The 21,428-nt window shown below is 45.1% G+C and overlaps 1 pseudogene; it reads left to right on the forward strand.

Moving 5' to 3' along the window:
* Positions 1–304: 304 nt before the first annotated feature.
* LOC113265996 (60S ribosomal protein L27-like) lies at positions 305–714 on the forward strand (annotated as a pseudogene).
* The last annotated feature ends 20,714 nt before the right edge of the window (positions 715–21,428 follow it).

The raw sequence follows: 21,428 nt of genomic DNA on the forward strand, positions 1-21,428 counted from the left end.
AACACTGGCATGCCCTAAACAAATCCACTCTATTCTCCCTAGTCTGGAAGAATTTTAAAAGCCAGAAGGTGGGACGCCTGGGTGGCTCAGTTGGTTAAGCATTTGCCTTTGGCTTAGGTCATGATCCCAGTGTCCTGGGATCAAGTCCTGCATTGGGCTCCTTGCTCAGTGGGGACCCTTGTTCTCCGTCTGCCTGCCTCTCTCTCTCTCTCAAATAAATAGGATCTTGGCTCCCCCGGGGTGAAAGGTTAGTGGAACTGTCCTTTCTTCCTTTCTGCCGTAGGCTCAAGTGACTGGTGTAGAGATGGGCAAGTTCTTGAAACCCGGGAAGGTGTTGCTGGTCCTGGCCGGACGCTATTCTGCACACAAAGCGGTCATCGTGAAGAATACTGATGATGGCACTTCAGACCGTCCCTACAGCCATGCTCTGGTGGCTGGAATTGACCACTATCCCCACAAAGTGACAGCTGCCATGGGCAAGAAGAAAATCGCCAAGAGGTCAAAGATCAAGTCTCTTGTGAAAGTTTATAACTACAATCACCTGTGCCCACAAGGTACTCTGTGGATATCCCCTTGGACAAAACTGTCGTCAACAAGGATGTCTTCAGAGTCCCTGCTCTTAAACACAAGGCCGGACGAGAGGCCAAGGTCAAATTCGAGGAGAAGTACAAGACCCGCAAGAACAAGTGGTTCTTCCAGAAGCTGCAGTTTTAGATCTGTTTTGTTTCAGTCATTAAAAATACCAAAAAAATAATAATAATAACAACAATCAATCAATAAAATCTTTTTTAAAAAAAGCCAGAAGGCAAAGATAATGATGGGAAAACTGACCTTGAGTTACTAGGGCTCATGGTTTGGCAAATTAATCAGGATAAGGATTGATGAAGGAGCCACAAGTCTCTTGGCCAGATCCGCTGGCCTGGGGACCCAAGGCTATATGAACATGAGTGAGTAAAATGGCAGGGCAGGGAAAAACTTCCTGGGACTCCTTGACATGAGATCCCAATGCACAGTCTTCCCAAACCTGTTGGTGAAGTCCTAACAGAGACTACAGTTCAATTGGGAGAATATTGGGGTGCAATAGTTGATGAGATTAAAATGGATTTTGGATGCAAATCGAAATGTGTGAACGGACTTCACGTGAAGTGTGTGAGGTGGTTGCATCTTCCTTACCCGAATGTATTATTGGGACGAGTCTGACTATGGAACACTTCTCCCACCTAGTATGGTAGAACAGAAGGCATGTGAGTTTACCTTCGGCCAGTATTCACTGAACATGCTAAATGGGAGCCTACAGAATCGCCAGAACCCACACAGGTTCTTAATCTGAACCAGTATAGAATACATGCAGGACAAAAGGGAACAGACTGGAACTTACGGTGAAAGCCCGCGAGTGCCACCCAGTGGCGATCACTAAGAGTCTGGACCAGGAAATTTCCAGACACAGCAGGTATAATAGACACTGGTTGAGAAACAATTACTAGCTTGCTATTGGGCATTCAGTGAAACCGTCCCCCATGACTGAAGGTCACACGATGATCTTGAAACATGAGATAGCCGTCATGTCTTGGGTAATGTCAGAGAGACACTCCAAGAAGAAAGGCAGTGCCCAGAAGAGTTCCATAATAAAATGGACGTGGTTTACCAGCAACATGCTGCCGGAGGAATGCACGAAATCATATTCACAAGCGGGTTGACTTCGGAATCACCCGAGGACCTGCCAAATCCTGTCCCTGCATGGGGGGCGTCCTAGGAACAGCTCTACCCTGGACAACGAAAAGCTGCTTAGTCTGCAGATGGCAGCTCCAAGGTGGACAGATGACATCCTGTTTGGAAGGCCACCACACGGCAATCGACTGGTGTAAAAACTCTGGTCAAAGACGGTGAAAACAAATCAAGTCAGTGGGCTGGATTGTGCGCTGTTTTCCTTGCAGTGATGGAAAAACAGAGCAAGGATAAGAACCACTGTGTTAGAGTTTTTACTGACTAATGGGTAGTAGTCACTGGCCTGGCCATATGGTCAGGCAGATGGGTAATAGAAAACTGGACTATTAAAGGGGTCCCCATATGGGTCACCTGTCCTGTGAAAATCACTGGGGAATTTAAGTGGTGCAGTAAAGTAGAGCATGTCAGTGCCCATCAGAAGAACCCGTTTCCAGGATCCAAAGGAACTGGCAAGTGGATATGCTGGTGTGCTGGCTTGAGGCAGCCATCTGGGTCTATGAACTGAGTGGACGTGGGAGAGACGAAGCAAGGCAGGCATGAGTTCGTAGTTGACATTTTCCTCTAGCACCCACTGAGACACAAAATGTCAGCCAGCAGTGTCCTGTCAACGGACGCTTGAGTGGCTCAGTCGGTGAAGCGTCTGCCTTCGGCTCAGGTCATGATCCCAGGGTCCTGGGATGAGCACGGCATTGGGCTCCTTGTTCAGGGGGAGCCTGCTTCTCCTCTGCCTGCTGCTCCCCCTGCTTGCGATCTCTCGTTCTCTGTCTCTCTCTGACAAATAAATAAATAAAATCTTTAAAAAAAAAAAACCGCCCTGTTAAATGACAAGAAAGACAGAGACCTCAGATGACTACGGAGCCGATTCCTTTGGAGAAGACCCCACATGTAAACTGGCAAATCAATTACGTCAGACTGCTGCCAGGAGTTCCGGAAGGCTGTAAACGAGTCTTTGTTTTTAAGATTTTATTTATTTGAGAGGAGAGAGAGCATGAGCTGGATGAGGGGCAGAGGGAGAAGAAGAGTCTCCGCTGAGCAGGGAGCCCGATGTGGGGCTCGATCCCACGACCCTGGGATCATGACCTGAGCCGAAGGCAGACTCTTCACTGACTGAGCCACCCTGGCGCCCTCCTTTCTCCCCTTCTAAGTGACCCTTGAAGTTAGCCTCTGTACAGACTCTTGGGGTTTTTTTTTTAAGATTTTATTTATTCATTTGAGACAGAGAGATACAGAGAGAGCATGAGCAGGGGGAGAGGCAGAGGCAGAGGGAGAAGCAGACTCCCCACTGAGCAGGGAGCCCGACGTGGGGCTCGATCCCAGGACCCGAAGGCAGCCACTTAACCATCTGAGCCCCCCCAGGCACCCTTGTACAGACTCCTGTGAAGCACTTACCCTTCCGGCAAGCCCTGTCAGAGTCACCCGATAAAGCTTGTGTGTCCCACTGCCACCTTGTGGTCATATATTTTTCCTTGCTCAGCCCCCACATACAGCAAACCCCTGCACACAGTGGCAATGAGCAAGAGAGGATTTCTGGAGATAATCAAGAAATAGACAGGGGGCCACCCCGTCAGTAGGACGACCAATTGGCAAAAACCCCGGACAGCCTCAAATGGCTGGGATTCAGAATTCGGAAAGCCACCACCTCGCTTTGGCATGGCATTGCTCTGTGCTCCATAACACATTTGTCATGGTCTCCCCATGCCTCATTACCTCAGCCGGGCAGTTATACCAGTCTTCGAATGAATCTAAGCCACTGGAACTGACTTTTGAGGTCAGAGGCACTGCGCTGCCTGAGGAAGGAGGTCAGCTCGCCTGCCTAGGCGCCCCATTGAACAGGCGACGAAGAATGTAAGACCCTCCGGCCTGAACAGAGAAGGGGGGGAGGCCGCGCCCTGCACTGAGGGTGAGCTACCCCTGCACCCCCCCGTCACAGGCTATGGTGGGAGGAACTCCCTGTCGAGGGCCAGTCACTCAGGGGTACTCGGAGAGGAGAGGTCATCCTCGCCTCTGGGGACCACTATGGCAGCTAAACCAGCTTATAAGGCAGAGACAGCAGGCCAAGGCCTGTCTCCTGAGTGCGGCTGGGGGAGGCACCTTTGCACACAGCTGGCCTGACTTGGAGGCTGTTGCACGCAGATCTGCTGTTGCAGATGCCATTCTAGTCCCTCCCTGGAAGGGTGTCCAGACCCCCCCCCCAGGTTGAGGTGGCTCAAGCATTAAAGTGACTAAAGACAAGGAAGTTTATATTCCTGCTCTTTCCAGGACTCCTAAACTGGGGGCTGTCCTGCTGAACAGGGGCTCCATACCAGGAGAGGCACACTAGGCCTTCCCCTTGGCAGCTTCTCACCAGGATGGGGAGACAAGATGGAGGGGAGGACTTGGCGGGGGCGGGGGGAGGACTTGGCGGGGGCAGGAAGAGGACTGGTACTCTCTAGAGGAACAGGCAGCAAGATACCACCATGGTAGTGGAGAAGAGAACCTACCCTCTCCCCAAGACCACCTGCAAGGTAACATAGACCAAAGAGACAAGAGGGGAGGGTCGAGAAGGAGGGGCTGGTTTTCATTTGAAGGAGGAGACTCCCCTTCCTCCTCCTCCTCTACCTCCTCCTCCTCTACCTTCTTCTTCTCTCTCTCTCTCCCTACCCGCACCCCAACCCCCCACCCCACTCGCTCATTCAGAGTTCCACCTAATAGGGGCTGAAATAAAACCAATTGGCTGCCACAGTACAGGATGGAAAAATGGCGTCCCTACTAAAGGATCCTGTGCAATTGGTAGGGAAGGTGGGAAGTACACCCCCCTCCCCAGGAGGAGGCCTCAGACCCCTGTCCACATACACCTTGTTGATGTGGATTTTTATGGCTTAGAGGACCACCCACCCTACATTAGGCTTTATATCCACCTGAGCAGACTGTCAACAGAAAATGCTAGCTGAGGCCAAAGATCTCCTCCATCAGCTGGGAATGTTGGAGTGGGCTTATCAGGTAACAGATGGTGTGCTGCATGACTTGGCAAGTTAGAGGAGGCGGAATTGAATCCTGAGTCCACACAGTTGTTTCCCGGGGTGGGGAGTGGGGGCTCCTGACAAATAGAAGTCATCTTTCCTGACAGTGATGGCTAATGCTAAAACAACACAAGAAGCCATAGCTGCCCTGAATTTAATAGAAATTCATGAAAAACAAACTCAGAGCCAAGTGCTTAGGCCACCTGACCTAAATCAAAACAACGATCAACAGTGAACCTGCCCCCCCCGCCCCCCCCCCCCCCCCCCCGTCACAGGCTATGGTGGGAGGAACTCCCTGTCGAGGGCCAGTCCTGCCCGCACCCGCCCCCAGCCAAACAAACCGCCTACAGCCGGGCCTCTGCTTAAGCGGAAACCTTAGGAAAACAAGACAGGTTATACATTAGTCAGGATTCTCCAGAGAAACAGAACTAATGGGATGTACACATATAGAAAGAGGTTTATTATGAGGAACTGAACTCATGTGGTTGGAGACTGACAAGCCTTGAAATCTACAGTCCTCAAGCTGGAGCCCCAGGAGAGCCAACGGCATGGTTCCAGTCCAAAGACTTGCTGGCTCAAGGCCCAGGAAGAGCCAATGGTTCAGTCTGAGTCCAAAAGCAGAAAACAAAACAAAACAAAGTCTGTGGTCAAGGCAGTCAGGTAGGAAGACCAAATACCATGGCACTCCATGGCCCAGTCAAGTTCACTCACAAACGTAACCATCACAGATGATGTGGAACCCGGAGAGACAAGAGGGTCCCAGACTGGATGTTCTCTAATAAATAGGCGGAGTAATTACAACGCTAGGGTTAGATGACAAGCTAGAGCAGGCTCCCCCTTCAGAGGCAGCCTCACCTTCAGTACCTACAACTGATCTCCATCAGTGCCCAGGACAGCCCCCACATAGGGATCCAGCAGCCACGGAAGTGAGGAGGACCCTTCTAGAAGAAAATCGCCCTTGTACCACATTAACTGTGATTGGGGCTCCAAAAAATAAATACTCTGGCTGGCTCTGTTGGACATGGGTGCTCAAACCTCCCTCATCCCAGGGAGCACTCATGCTTCAAAGGGACCCTCCAAAGGAGGGGACCAGATTGGGAGGTTATTAAAGGGAAAATTACCAACTTAAACTATTAAAATTGGCCCCTGGGGGGTGGTGAAAGAAATAAAAAATAAAATTGGCCCAGATTTGCTAAAAGATGTTTCTTTCCTGGTTGTTCCCTTGGAGAATCTACCTGTTCCCATTATTGGAATGGACCATCGCAGTCCGCAGGTAACCTCGCGGAACGAATCTAAGGCTTTTACACCATTGATGGGCGCCACCCAGTGAGAATGAGTTTCCCCATCGGCGTGGGCCTAGTAATGGCTACAGCAAAGCACTAAAGGATCTCACCTTTCAGTTCCCCATTATGGCCTGTGCTTACAGACTCTACTAGTGAGTGGAGGCTAATTACAGATTACAGAGGACGAAACAAGGCTTTTCCCTTCACTAGAGCTCCTCTACCAGATATCACCTCCTCAATGAACACCATTCAAAATAACATGGGTATGGCTAGTTGGGGTAACTGGGTGATGGGCATTAAGGAGGGCACGTGATGTGATGAGCACTGGGTGTGAGACGCAACTGATGAATCACTGAACACTACATCTGAAACTAATGATGTACTGTATGTTGGCTAATTGAATTTAAATTTAAAAAAATAACACGGGTAAATGGTGTGGAGTTACAGGCTTGGCTAACATGTTCCGTTCAGTGAAAACCTCACAGGAGAGTTGACCACAATCTGCCTTCACCTTTGAGGGTCAACAATTGCCTGGTTGCCTGTGGGGGACTTCGATAGTCTCGCCATTGTACATGGGTTTTGTTGACAGGACCTACATGGCTGCCCCTCACTCCTACCAAACATGCCTCTGGCATTACATGGATGCCATCCTCTTCACTGGACCTAGCCACGACTCTGTCTCATGAGCTGTCACGGCGCTGAATGAACACCTCGCTGAGAGGGGATGGGCATAAGACACAAGGGTCCTCCTAGTCTGTTAAATTTGGAGGTTACATTTGGAACTGAGAAGGACGACTATTCCCAGTCTGGTAAAGGAAAAGCTCTAGTGTTCCAAACTCCCACATCAGTAAGGAGACTCAACATTTGCTAGAAAAATTTGGATTTTGGTGTCAACACATCCCTCACCTTAACTGTTCGCTAGGTCCTATCTACTGGGTAGTCCGTAACTCTTCCATATTCAGTGGGGACATGAGTAACAACAGGCACTAGATAAACTAAAGGGGCTTTCACTTCAGCTCTCTCAACAGTGCCCCAAGGACAGGACATACAATTAGAAGTTTCTGCCACTGAGGTGTGTGGGTGGCTCAGTCGGTTGGGCACCCAACTCTTGGTTTCAGCTCGGGTCTTGATCTCAGGGTCATGAGTTCAAGCCCTTTGTTGGGCTCTGCACTGGGTGTGGAGCCTACTTTTAAAAAAAAAAGTTTCTGCCACCACAAAATTTGCTTCCTGGGGCTTCTGGACCAAACAGACAGGCAAACTCCTGCCCATGGGCTTTTGCTGTAAGCGGCTCCCAGTCTCAGCCCAAATGTATTTGCTACTGGAGAGGCAACTCCTGGCAGCATACAAGGCATTTATGGAAACTGAGGCCCTTTCTGGGGCAAAGCCAGTTACCCACAGACAGAGCTTTCTAGTATGTGCTGCATAAAGGAAAAAGCTCCCTGTAAAAATCAGATCAGCAACAGAGGCCTCCTTATTAAAACGGAAATGGTATCTAAGGGCAGAGCTAAACCCAGCCCTACTGGAGTATTATAAAGTCCATGAAGAAACAGCTACGTACCCTGCCACTAAGGCTAACTCGCCCAAACCCCAGCAATGTCTCTGCTCAATGCGAGCAACAGGGAGGATGGTCAGCACTCCTGAAACAAGAAAAGCAGTGGTCTTCTTTTACCAATGGTGTAAGCATGGGATATAAGGGGCCAGCAACGGGTAGCTACAGCCTGTCACTCCCATTCAAACACTCCAGAGTCCATATGGGGGACATACCACAGTGCCCAGTGGGCCGAACTACGTGTAATATCCTAGCAAAAGAGTACGACTTTGACAAACGTGCTCCAAAGGTTTACATTTTGACTGACTCGTGCTCAGTGGCTAATGACCTAACTACTCAGTGGGGACTTTGGCAAAATCAGGGCTAAAAAAAATACAAGCTGAGACATTTGAGATACAGAGATGTGAGGAAATCACCACATTGGCTCCCACCATCCCATCTGGGTATACCGTATCTCTGTTCATACCAAACAAGTGACAGAGGAGGCATGCTTCAATGCCAAACCTGATGAATTAACCAAACCACCAAAGGAGGTAGGGCTCTAGAAAGAGGGGGAGTCTCCAGACCTTTGGGAGAAAACACCCTAGCCCTTTTATCAGTGGGCACAGGAGAGGTGAGAGCATTTGGGCAGCATGTGGTTGTAAAAATGAATTGCTATTTTTTTTAAATGGATTGTGAATAGAGGAGTCTATGCAACAGAAGAGATATTTAAACAAAGCCATTAGGGACTGCACCAGATGCCAGAAATCTACACACGGGGCCTACTTCACAAGAGAAAGATTTACAAAGGAGGGCTACATCTGAAATAGCAAATCAGTTTCATTAGGCCTCTCCCTGCAGTGACAGGAACTGTTACATATGACTTAACAATGGTGAATATTGACATGGGCCTTCTATCTGCTTACCTATCCAGGGCACCAACCCGTACTAATGTTATTGAAGGTTACAGCCTTTGAGAGTGCCACACATTGTATGATCAGATCAAGGCTCCTGCTTCACTGCAGAGGAAATGCAACAACAAGCATTAGAAAGTAATATTGCTTGGGTTTTTCACCTATCCTATTGTCCTAGGGCAGCAGGTGTCATAGGAAGACATAATGAGATTTTAAAACAAGGGCTCCTAAGAGAACATGGAGGATAGTGGTCCCTCGGGTTCAAAAGTACTGCCCATGGTCCTGATCACATCAAATTCGCACCCCTGTGGCATAACTGCACCATATTAAGATTCATAACAAATGAAGAGAATGGAGATGCTATGACCTCTGCTAGTGTGCACATCCACACTGGACACAACTCAATTACCAATTTTTTTAAAAGATTTTATTTATTTATTTGAGAGAGAGAGAGCATGCACACACAAGCAGGGGGAGAGAGAAAGGGAGAAGCGGACTCTCCACTGAGCATGGAGCCCAATGCGGGGCTCGAACTCACAACCCTGAGATCAAGACCTGAACCGATATCAAGAGTCAGACACTTAATCAACTGAGCCATCCAGGCGCCCCTCGATTACCAGTTTTCACGGACATGGGAGCCCTGACATTGCCGCCCACCGCAAAGCCATGTCCACTTGGTACTTTCACCTTTTTTTTTTCTCCCTTATAGAAAATCCAGAGCCTCGCCACTTTCTCCTCCACCCTGACAGGGACCAGCCGTACACCACTGATCCCGGGCCCGTCCTCTCGGCCTGCTTCTGCTCCTTGTCCTGGGAGAGGTGAGCGAAGCGCTCACGCTGTCTGGAGAGAGAGGTGTCCCCATCTGCTGCCCACATGCTCCACCGAAAACACCAAGGAACAAACCTGGACCTGCTCCCAACACCCGGGACGTGGAATCAGTCACTCCGAGACCAGGAAGACCATGTGGCTGATTCCCAAGGGACTGTCAAATACCTCTCTCTGGGCCACCCCCTCCCCTGCCACTGCTGCCCACGGATGACCTCCGCTCTTCACCTCGGCTCTGTGGCTATGCCTCCTCCTTACATGAGAACGTCCTACATTCGCCAGTGTCAGCTCCACACCCGCTGATGGATCGCCCTGCCCTGGAACTCTACGCCCTACTGCTGACAAGGGCCGTCTGAAGCTGGTGACTCACAGGTGTCTTCTAACCCTATGGGCCAACTTCTACTTCAAATATGTGGCCAGTCATAGTCTGAGCCCATAACCAATTGCTTTGACCCGGGTGCTGAGTATGAGGTGGCTAACACACAGGTTTATTTGGCTACACTCTAACATTCTAAGTATCTGTTGACGCCCCCTGGAATTGCATTAAGCCACACAACTTGCCTTCACGGGAACACGGAATACAGGCAACACAGGGAGACTGGTGGGCCTGGAAGGGAATCCCTTGTATAGGGCTTCCCCTATTACAAGCTTCCCCTTGTCCAACACTGGACACTGGATTAGAGTCACAATTCCAGCTGAGTTTTCCTCAGCTGCAACCCCCCCAGTGACCTGCCCTCAGCAACCACACAAGCCACAACTCTCCAACCCTATAAACAAGCTTTCCAGATACTCCCCCAGTAGGGCATCTGTGTGGCACCGTTGGTTAAGCATCTGACTCTTGGTTTCAGCTCAGGTCGTGATCTCAGAGTCCTGAGATCAAGCCCCGTGACAGGCTCCACGCTCAGTGTGGAGTCAGCTTGAGATTCTCTCTCCCTCTGCCCCGCCTGCTCATTCTCTCTCTCCCCCCGCCTCAAATAAATAAATCTTTAAAGAAAATATTCCCCTGATACTAACTTCTTGAGGACCACTCACTGGAGTAGGGGGAAGCCATAAAAACAGCATTAGGTACAAGACACCACACAGCAATGGAAAGAAACTCAGAGAGCTGTGTCCTAGGAGTTATCCACACAAATTAAATAAATTGCCAAGAACTGAAACTCTTGGCCAATCTCACCGTATTTTAGCAGACATGGTGTTAGACAACAGCATAGCCCTAGGTTACCTATTGGCTGCTGAAAGAGAAGTCTGGGCATGTACTAACACATCTTCCTTCGTGTTGGTTGTCAAAAACAACAACAACAACAACAACAACAACAACAACAACAAATCAGGACTTAGTAAGGAGAAACTTTTTTTTTCAAAAGGATTATTGCAAGGGAGGGAGAAGGACCATTTCAATGGTGGAGGGGGGTGGTTGCAATGGGGAGAGTGCTGTGGCCAAAAGTTTGCAAGGGTCCCAAAATGAAGCAGGAAAAAAAGGTAAGGGTAAGGAGGAGGCAATCAAAGATAAGCTGAATCTTTGGAGGAGAAGTGGGAGAAGCAAGGGGAAATGACAGTGGGGTCTGATAGGAAAGTACCTGGCTGTTGTCAGTCGGTTCCCAGGAGAAGCCGAGAAGGGAGGCACATTCCACTTTTTGTGTGTTTGCTCAGGCTTGGAGACAAGCAGAGTTCAGGAACCTGTAGGAAAAGAGAAGCCTGACTAAAGTTAGGTCAAGACAAAGCAGAGGGTAAGCAATAGGAAATTTTGAACCCTTAGCCCCCCCTGTTGCTTAAGACAGACAAAGTCTGGGGGCGCCTGGGTGGCTCAGTCGTTAAGCGTCTGCCTTCGGCTCAGGGCGTGATCCCAGAGTCCTGGGATCGAGCCCCACATCAGGCTCCTCCGCTGGGAGCCTGCTTCTCCCTCTCCCACTCCCCCTGCTTGTGTTCCCTCGCTCTGCCTGTCTCTCTCTCTGTCAAATAAATAAATAAAAATCTTTAAAAAAAAAAAAAAAAGACTCATTGGGAAGTTGAGTTTGGTCCAAGGAGTTTCATGAGGGGCTGACCTTCACGTTCTTGTTGTTCCTGTCATATCATCTGTTGATTGTGCTGTCTGGCTGCCACCTGTTGGAATGTCTTGGAGATTAGGCATTTCACAAGAGATATACCTAGGAATAAAATTAAATCATAGTTATTAAAGGCCAAATAAAGGAATAAAAGCAAGAGTTAAGGTTTAGAGCGATCCAGTCAAGATTCTTAGACATTGGGCCTGGAGCACAGTGGAGTGAGGAGGACAGTGGTGACCTGAAGAATTTCCTGAAATGTTTGAATATTTTCGCCGATGGCATAAACATCAGGGAGGTTTCAGGGAGTACCCGCACAGCACTACCTTCCAACCATTAAACAAGTGCCCCCTTGAGAAGCCAAGATCACGCCCAATGCTAGACAATTATGAAGGACCACTTGCTGGAATTCCTGTAGTTCACTGGCAATCATCTTGGTGGTTTTGGTAAAATTGTCCACAGTCATGGTTACTTCCCGTAGCAGAGCATGGAAGATGCAGGAGTTCTGGTGAATTCCAGAGTGGCCCACGCAGCAGCAGCAGCAGCTCTAAGCATGCAGGTTGCCCATACATGATTTGCTGCAACAAAATTTTTAGATTTCCTCCCAGTCTAACCTCTTGTTCTAAGGTTTCTCGAGAACATGATGAGAAAAGAAGGCCACAGCCTCCTTCTGGGACTTGAAGTATGCCTAAGCTTATAGATGTAACATGCTTTTGTAGAGTCTGGAAAACTTACATCAGAAGTAATAGAGTACTTAAGATGAAAAAAGAAAGCAAGCTGGTTAAGCATAGATTGCCCTTTTTGAAAAATATTGAGGTTGAAGGAGATTCCTTTTATCTAGGAAGCAAAGCCCGGTCTAGCAGGGACTCTACTTCTCTCCTTCTCCCTCACCCTCTGCCTCTCCCCCAACTCATGCTACTCTCTTGCTCCCTCAAATAAATAAATAAATCTTTTTTTTAAGGTCCCTGGTTATGGTGGACAACATACAGAAGCAGCATGCTGTGCACAAGTATATATTGCCCTTGCTTTCATGGGTGCAAAATGACGAAACAGAATAGGGGGGAAGTGGGTTTCAGATGGGGAATAAAGCAGTAGGCATCACAGGGTGGGTCCACACTCCCTGTAGGACAGCCCCTCTCTGAGATGAAGGAGGCTTTTGGAGGCCTGATGGCATACTCAGACTAAATTACATCTAGATGCACCTATCACTCATCTAACCCTAGTGGAGGTCCCAAAATTTTGGAGTACAAAACATGTCTCCTAACTACACTCAGGCCATTAGTACACAGTGGCAGCAACATGCATGGCAGATTAAAACAACATCAATGGGAAGCCTTGGGTGGCTCAGTCAGTCAAGCGCCTGCCTTTGGCTCAGGTCATGATCCCCGGGTCCTGGGATCAAGTCCCACATGGGGCTTCTTGCTCAGCAGGGAGCCTGCTTTTCCCTCTGCCTGCAGCTCCCCCTGCTTGTGATCTCTCTCTCTCTCTCTGACAAATAAATAAAGTATCTTAAAAATAAAATAATAAAACAATATAAATTCGGGAAACAAAAAAAGGCTTTAGGGGAGATAGGTGTTAGTTTAGATATCATGGGACAAGTTGAATTCTCTTTTAATGAAGAACAACGTTCGGAGGAAAAATATGTACTGACTAGAATGCACAGACTGGAGGGATTGTCTTCCAGGAGGAAGGCAGAGGATAGGAGTCAGCTCTTCAGTAAAGTAGGTCAGGCAGACTCAACAAATAATGCTGGATGATGTTAGGATCTAGTGCTTATACCCTAACCTAACAGGACCTCTCGACTGTCTTAATACAGATGGGAGCTGAAATGGCCATTGGGCAGTAGCTCTCCATTCAGCAGCTGAGGATCAAGGGTCACACCTATGGTAATGTTATGGGCTCCAAAGCTATGGAAGGTCTCTGGGGACCCTTGTAACATCCATCAAGGTACTCTGGCTACCATTGCCTCAAGACTAGATCAGAATGAGATATATCCTGTAGTACAGTTAGCAGAGATAGGAACCTACCCCTGAGTACCCCTGTGTCCTCCACATAGAAGGGAGGTAGATCTTGCTATATAACAGCATACAAACCAGTATACAAAAGAAGCCAGTCCCAGTCCCATGAATTGACATAGGATGGCTAGTTTTCTCTCTGACTGACTTGGAACCCAGAAATGACCCAGTTATAATATATTACAAATTATAATGACACATGTCCAGCATAATATCTGGTATATGGGTAAGAGTTGATTCTGTTGAAAAGTCCTAGTAAATACCTCTGTAATTCTTTTTTTTTTAAGATTTTATTTATTCATTTGACAGAGAGAGAGAGAGCATAAGCGGGGGGAGCGGGAGAGGGAGAAGCAGGCTCCCTGCTGAGCAGGGGGCCCCATGTGGGACTCGATCCTAGGACCCTGGGGTCATGACCTGAGCTAAAGGCAGATGCTTAACTGACTGAGCCACCTAGGTGCCCCTGTAATTCTTTTTTTTTTAATTGTAGTTGACACACCTTTGTAATTCTTACTGACTTGAAATGAATCATATCCTGACCATACTGTAATACAGTATAAGACTAGTGCTATTGGTAAGATTTTACTGCCTTATGTAAATAGCTCGTGTGATAGTACTGATATTGATGACAAAATCATTGGGAAATTGAGTTAAAGCCTTTTCAAGATGTACGATAATGGAGAATGACTAGCATGATGAAAAATTGGATTTTCCTAATTACGAGCTCATTTCTATGCTGAATAGTTCTGTACAAGTTTATCATAAGGTACAAAGAGCAGTAAATCAAGAGGACAAATGAGAAATCAAATTAGTACAAAAGTGTAATGGCTTTATAAGAGGATTAGTTGTGTCTTTAAATCTACCCCTACCCCATACTAGTTCCCCCAAATATACAGGAATATTCATACTGGTACTATTGCTGTACCTAATATATGTTGTATTAAAGACAACACTAAATGTAGATGATCAGAGAATTATGAGCATTTTGGTCTTACAGAGCCTGGGCCGAAGGCCAGGGGGATGGACTACGCAGTAAATGGTTAACTCAGCAAGCCTGGGCTGCCCAAACCTAGTATATTTCAAATGTCTTCAGGACTGGCCCTTGACCAGTTTCTGGGAGGTAACCCCTGAGCCCTTGAAATGTCTTGTCTGATGAAGACTGTCTCTGTGTACCTGAGATCTTGGGTCACACCACACAGTTTACGCTAACAGCGTGACTTATACGGCCGCCTGGTTTTGTATGCTTCGGTCTTTGGGCTACACTGTATCAGTTTGACTTCTCTGGAGCTGGAGACTGAGTAGCTAAGGTCAGTCACTCCATTGCCACAGGTGGACACTCCATGCCTACATGACTGACCCCCAATAAAAACCCTGGACACCAAGGCTCAGGTGAGCTTCCCTGATTGACTATACTTCCTATGTATTGTAACACATCATTGCTGGGAGAATTAAGTACTATCTGTTTGACTCTACTTGGAGAGAAGAGCTGGAATCTTGCTCCTGGTTTCTGTGGGCTTCTTCCCTATGGACCTTTTCCTTTTGCTGATTTTAATCTGTATCTTGGGCTCTAATAAATCATAACCACAAGTGTAACAGCTTTTCTTTTCTTTTTTTTTAAAGATTTTATTTATTTATTCGACAGAGATACAGACAGCCAGCGAGAGAGGGAACACAAGCAGGGGGAGTGGGAGAGAAAGAAGCAGGCTCATAGCAGAGGAGCCTGATGTGGGGCTCGATCCCGTAACGCCGGGACCACGCCCTGAGCCGAAGGCAGACACCTAACCGCTGTGCTACCCAGGCGCCCCAAGTGTAACAGCTTTTCTGAACTCTGTGAGTACTTCTAGTGAGTCGTCATAACTGAGCGTGGTCTTTGGGACCCCCAACACAGTACTCCCCACTTGTTTTTCCATATAAGAAAATGGAGAAGGGAAAATAATTGAAAAATAGGATTAGAGAAATTGAGAGAGAATAAAAGGATGAATAGCTCGTATTCCTGACTTCCATATGCATTTGTCTGTTGGCTTCCTGACAACCACAATTAAAAAAAAAAAGGTAAACATGATCAGCTACATGGTTTGCATTCTCCGTACAGAGAAAACAAATCGGTTCCTAAGGAAGTAAAGATTGCCAGGCACTGAGGCCTATGAAATTTTATTGTTGGTTCTTTCTAAAGGTCAGTGATTTTCAGCTCAGAATTCTCCCAGTGAGACCATATTTAGTAAAAAATTTCGAGCAGATGCTTTCAGGGTGGATGGTAGTCTTTCCTGGTTTCCCCATGGCATCTTTGCGGTCATCTCCGTGAGCTTATGCCCCAACTCAAGGCAAGTTCCTTTTCCTGTGCTCTTCGACTGGAAAAGCATTTTTTCTCCACAAACACAATCTATATATGGAGAAAAAATGTAAACAATATAGGTAAACATTAGGAAAAGAAAAATCTCTGTAAAAGGAAAAGGAAAATCCTCCACAATGTATTGCCTGACCTTCAATCTAACGTAACCATGATTATCTGATCTGGAGAAATTCTGGCCAGATTTTGTTCAATGTACATATAAGCCCAACTGTCTGTATGTAGCTTTGTGTAAAGTGAGCGTGTTGCTCATGACATTCTGTATTTTCTGTAACAAAAAATAACTACTATATGTTCTATCTTGCTATTTGCTTTGTTTATGGTAGAGTTTGACATAATTTGAAGAAAAACATGTTTATAGAGAAAAACTTACCAACCTTTTCTTTTATACTACCTAGGTTTTATATAATACTTTGTAAGGACTATTCCACTAAGAAATTATCAACAAAAAAAATCTCTTGATTCTCTTGTATTTATTTCTGTGTTTTATTTATTTATTTTTTAAGATTTCACTTATTTATTTGACAGAGAGAGACAGTCAGTGAGAGAGGGAACACAAGCAGCGGGAGTGGGAGAGGAAGAAGCAGGCTCCCAGCAGAGGAGCCCGATGTGGGGCTCGATCCCAGAACGCCGGGATCATGCCCTGAGCCGAAGGCAGACACTTAACGACTGAGCCACCTGGGTGCCCCTCTTTCTGTGTTTTATGGTTTCAATACTTTAGGTTTAAATTTTTGTCACATATGGAATTATTTTTTTTGTAAGGCATGAGGTGAAAGTCTGACTAGATTTTTTTTCTCTCATGGCTACTTGGTTTTAAATAATCTATCTTTCCTCCGTGGATGTAGGATACCACTTACATCATATTATTCAATTCCCATTTGTAGTTCGGTCCCTTTTTGGACTCCATTTTTTTTTCAATTGCTATTCTACTGATGGCAGGATTTTACATTATTTCTCTTATAAGGTACATAAACATACTACCCATTTTAATGTGGTAAAAATGATGAGAATGATCACTTCAGGCTGAACAGGTATGTGCTGAACAGGGATCAGTAATCTTTAAGGACATGAGTCTGGACTTCTCCCAGGAGGAGTGGCAGAATATGGCCTTGAGAAAGGGGAGCCCTCCTACACTGCTCATGGGAATTCAAGCTGGTGCAGCCACTCTGGAGAACAGTATGGAGGTTCCTCAAGAAGTTAAAAATAGAGCTACCCTACCACCCAGCAATTGCACTACTGTGTATTTACCCCAAATATACAAATGTAGTGATCCGAAGGGGCACCTGCACCCCAATGTTTACAGCAGCAATGTCCACAATAGCCAAACTGTGGAAAGAGCCCAGATGTCCATTGACAGATGAATGGATAAAGAAGATGTGATATATATATATATATATATATATATATATATATATATATATATGATGGAATATTACTCAGCCATCAAAAAATGAAATCTTGTTATTTGCAATGACATGGATGGAACTAAAGGGTATTCGGCTAAGGGAAATAAGTCAATCAGAGAAAGACAATTATCATATGATCTCACTGATATGTGGAATTTAAGAAACAAGGCAGAGAATCATAGAGGAAGAGAAGAAAAAATGAAACAAGACAAAACCAGAGAGGGAGACAAACCATAAGAGACTCTTACTCATAGGAAACAAACTGAGGGTTGCTGGAGGGGAAGGGGGTGGGAGGGATGGGGTAACTGGGTGATGGACATTGGGGAGGGTATGAGTTGTAATGAGCACTGGGTATATAAGCTGATGAATCGCAGACCTGTACCCCTGAAACGAATAATACAGTGTATGTTAATTAATTGAATTTAAATTTAAAAAGAGAAAAAAGAAGCTTAAAAAAGGGTTATCATTTCTAAAGCACATCAACTTAATAATAAAAGAGTAGTGAAAAACATACAAAAATTAAGAAAGGCAACTCTCCCATGGAGAAATTATGAATTTTTTTCTCTTTTTAAATTTGAATTTAATGCTGTTATAAGATTGTTATTTAATAAATAAAAAGCAAAAAAGAAGAAGAAGAAGACTATTCTCAGGGTGTGATCTTCTCAATGCCTTATTTCTTAGTTCTTCTTTCTCTTCCGACCCTGATTCTCCAAACTTCCATTGGTTCGGTGATCCAGACACTGCACTGCAAATTAAACCCTTTTCTGCTTAAAAAAAAAAAAAAAAAGAATATGGGCCTTGTTCAGAGGACCCTGAATACGACAGTGAAGCTGTAGACTTACAACCACCTGGTCTCTGCGGGTAAGAATGGCTAATAACACTCTGCAATTTAATTAACCTAATCCTTTTCTCTGTCCCTCAGAACTGTCAGTGCCAAGATCTTTATGTTTTTCCCATAACAAACTGTTTCTTCTTTGATTACTTTTATGGTTTCTGGGGGGTTTTTTAGTGTTTACCTTTCTGTTACATATGGAATTTTTTTAAAAAAGGATTTTATTTATTTATTTGAGAGAGAGAGGGAGCACACGAGCAGGGGGAGGGGTAGAGGCAGAGGGAGAATCAGACTCTTCACTGAGCAGGGAGCCCTACGTGGGACTCAATCCCAGGACCCTGGGATCATGACCTGAGCCGAAGGCAGACGCTTCACCGACTGAGTCACCCAGGCGCCCCATAGTTTTTGTTTTATTATAAATGTTGAGGGACGCCTGGGTGGCTCAGTCGGTGAAGCGTCTGCCTTCAGCTCAGGTCATGATCCCAGGGTCCTGGGATGGAGTCCTGAATCAGACTCCCTGCTCAGCGGGAAGCCTGCTTCTCCCTCTGCCATTCCCCCTGCTTATGCTTGTGCTCTCTCTCTCTCTGACAAATAAATAAATAAAATCTGTAAAAAAAATGTTGATGCTGTGCTATTTGGGGCACATATACCTGGTTCTACTTAGGTCTCCATTTTAAATTCCACAATTCCAAATTTTATAATTAAAAACTATTGAGGGGAACCCCTGGGTGGCTCAGTCGGTTGAGCATCTGCCTTTGGCTCAGGTCATGATCCCAGGGTCCTGGGATTGAGTCCCACATCGGGCTCCTCGCTCAGCAGGGAGCCTGCTTCTCCCTCTGCCTGCCACTCCCTCTGCTTGTGCTCTCTCTCTTTCTTCTGCCAAATAAATAAATAAATAAAATCTTTAAAAAAAAAACTATTGGGGTGCCTGGCTGGCTCAGTCGGTAGAGCAGGTGACTCTTGATCTCTGGGTTCAAGCCCCACATTGGGTACAGAGGTTACTTAAAAATAAAATCTTTTTTAGAAACTGTCTATATTTCCTCATTTGTTGCTTATTGTCCTAAAAACATTTTCAGTTGTTAAGATTCTCTTCTCACTTCCTTTTGTTTGCAATTGTCAGGTATGATTTTAAATTTGTCCTTCTATTTCTAATCTTTCCAATTGTCCCTTATATTTTGGATTTTGCTTTGTATTTCAAACTGAATATATTTGGTCTTTCAGACCCTGATTTTGTCTGCACACATGACAGATCTATTTGGTCTTAAGTCTCCCAGTCTATTTCCTATTGTTCATGCTGTTTTCATTGCTTTTGTCTTTTAATCTTTTGTCATGTGGTCCTGGTTTCCTTCTGGGCATGTTTCTTCTATAACAAAGGGAGGGACACTTCTAAAGGGTTTGTGGGGAGCCAACATAATTGTAACACACAAATCAGAAAAATATGGACAAAAAAAAGCCAACTATAGATCAGGCTTTTTTGCAAATATCAACGCAAAACAACTAATTAAAACACCAGCAAAATTTTGTTTGCCACACGCTGGTTCATAGCATGAACAAATGAAGTTTATTCCACTAATGCAAGAAGGGTTCAATACAAGGATATTTGTTAATATAATTTATTATATAATGGATCAAAATGAATAGTCATATGATCATCTCCATGGACGATGAGAAGGTAATTTGATAAAATTCAACAGCTATTCTTGATTCAAAAAAATAACTCTGGTAAAACAGGGACAAATGGATACTTATTATCATATACTATCTCTCTCTCAACTCAAAGCCTACCTGTTCTGTAGAAACATGTCAGGGAAACAATATTTATGCCAACTCAACCGTATGAGAAGCCCAGGAAGAGTAAGTGCTATTGTGCAATGTTGTTCTGAAAATACCTGACAGTGTCTTTAGACTTTAAGTATGTCTCTTAAAATGGCATATAGCCAGATTTTATGTCATACAATCTGACAATTTTCTTTTTTAACTGGAGGGTACAGGGGGGCCTGGGTGGCTCAGTCGTTAAGCGTCTGCCTTCGGCTCAGGGCGTGATCCCGGCGTTCTGGGATCAAGCCCCTCATCAGGCTCCTCCACTGGGAGCCTGCTTCTTCCTCTCCCACTCCCCCTGCTTGTGTTCCCTCTCTCGCTGGCTGTCTCTCTCTCCATCAAATAAATAAATATATATCTTTAAAAAAGAAACAAAACAAAAACAAAAAAAAACTGGAGGGTACAGTTCATTCGTATTTATTATGACTGGTGATATATTTGTATTTATTTCTACTACCTTATTTTGTGGTTTTTTAAAAAAAAGATGGTATTTATTTATTTGTCAGAGAGAGAGAGCGCACATGCACAAGCAGGGAGAGCGGCAGGCAGAGGGAGAAGCAGTCTCCCTGCTGAGCGAGAAGCCCAACTCAGGACTCGATCCCAGGACCCTGGGATCATGACCTTAACCGACTGAGCCACTCAGTGCTTTTTATTTGTAACATTATTTTTCCTTTTTTTTTTTTTTTTTTTTGCCTCCCTTCTTGCCTTCTTTTGGGTCAATTTTTTTTTTAACCCACCTGTGATAAGCAGGATAATGACCACCAAAAATGCCCATGCCCTAATGCTCAGAACCTGTGAATAGGTTACCTTACATGGAATAAGGGTCTTTGCAGATATGATTAAGGTGAAGGACCTTGAGATGGGGAAGTTATCCTGGATTAGCAAGGTGCGCCTAATCTAATTACATAAGTGCTTAGAAGTGGAACCCCCCCCCCCCCCGCCATGGTCAGAGAGAGATGTGACAATGTAGGAAGAGTAAGAGAGCTGTTAACACTGCTGGCTTTGAAGATGGGAGGAAGGAGGTCATGAGCCAAAGAATTCAGACAGCCTCCCAAAGCTGGAAAAGGAAAGTAAATGAATTCTCTCTGAAAGCTTAGAAATACATGTAGCCTTGTCAACACTTTGATTTAGCCCAGTGAGACTTGTGTTAGACTTACGACCTACTACAAGATAAATCTAAGTTGTTTTAAGCTGCAAAGTTTCTGGTAATTTGTTACAACAGCAAGAGGAAAACAATGCACCATCCATTTCTTTACTGTATTAATTTGGAAGTTGTACACTCTTTCTACTATTTTAGTGGTTACCGTAGAAATTTAAGCATGCATTTTAATTTACTAAAGTCTAAATTTAGTCAATATATTTCCTACTAAGTGTCCCATGCACATTTTATTTCTGTCTTGTTCTTATACCCATGATTTATCATTACGGGGTTTTTGTAGTTAGTGTTCATTTAAATTTACCCATATCTTTATCACTTTTTTTTCCTCATTATTCTTGTATCTTAGATCATTATTTGGGATCAGTTTCTGTTTGAGATACATATTTTAAGATACTCTTAAATATTACCTATGTTGTATTACATTTTTTATTTTATTTTTTACTATATTAAAAATATACTTCTATGATATATATTATATAAATGTATTTTAATATAATATATAGAACTTTTTTATTGTCCATCTCTCCATGAAGACAGGGAC

The sequence above is a fragment of the Ursus arctos genome, chromosome X, assembly GCF_023065955.2.
Source record: "Ursus arctos isolate Adak ecotype North America chromosome X, UrsArc2.0, whole genome shotgun sequence".
Taxonomy (NCBI): Eukaryota; Metazoa; Chordata; class Mammalia; order Carnivora; family Ursidae; genus Ursus; species Ursus arctos.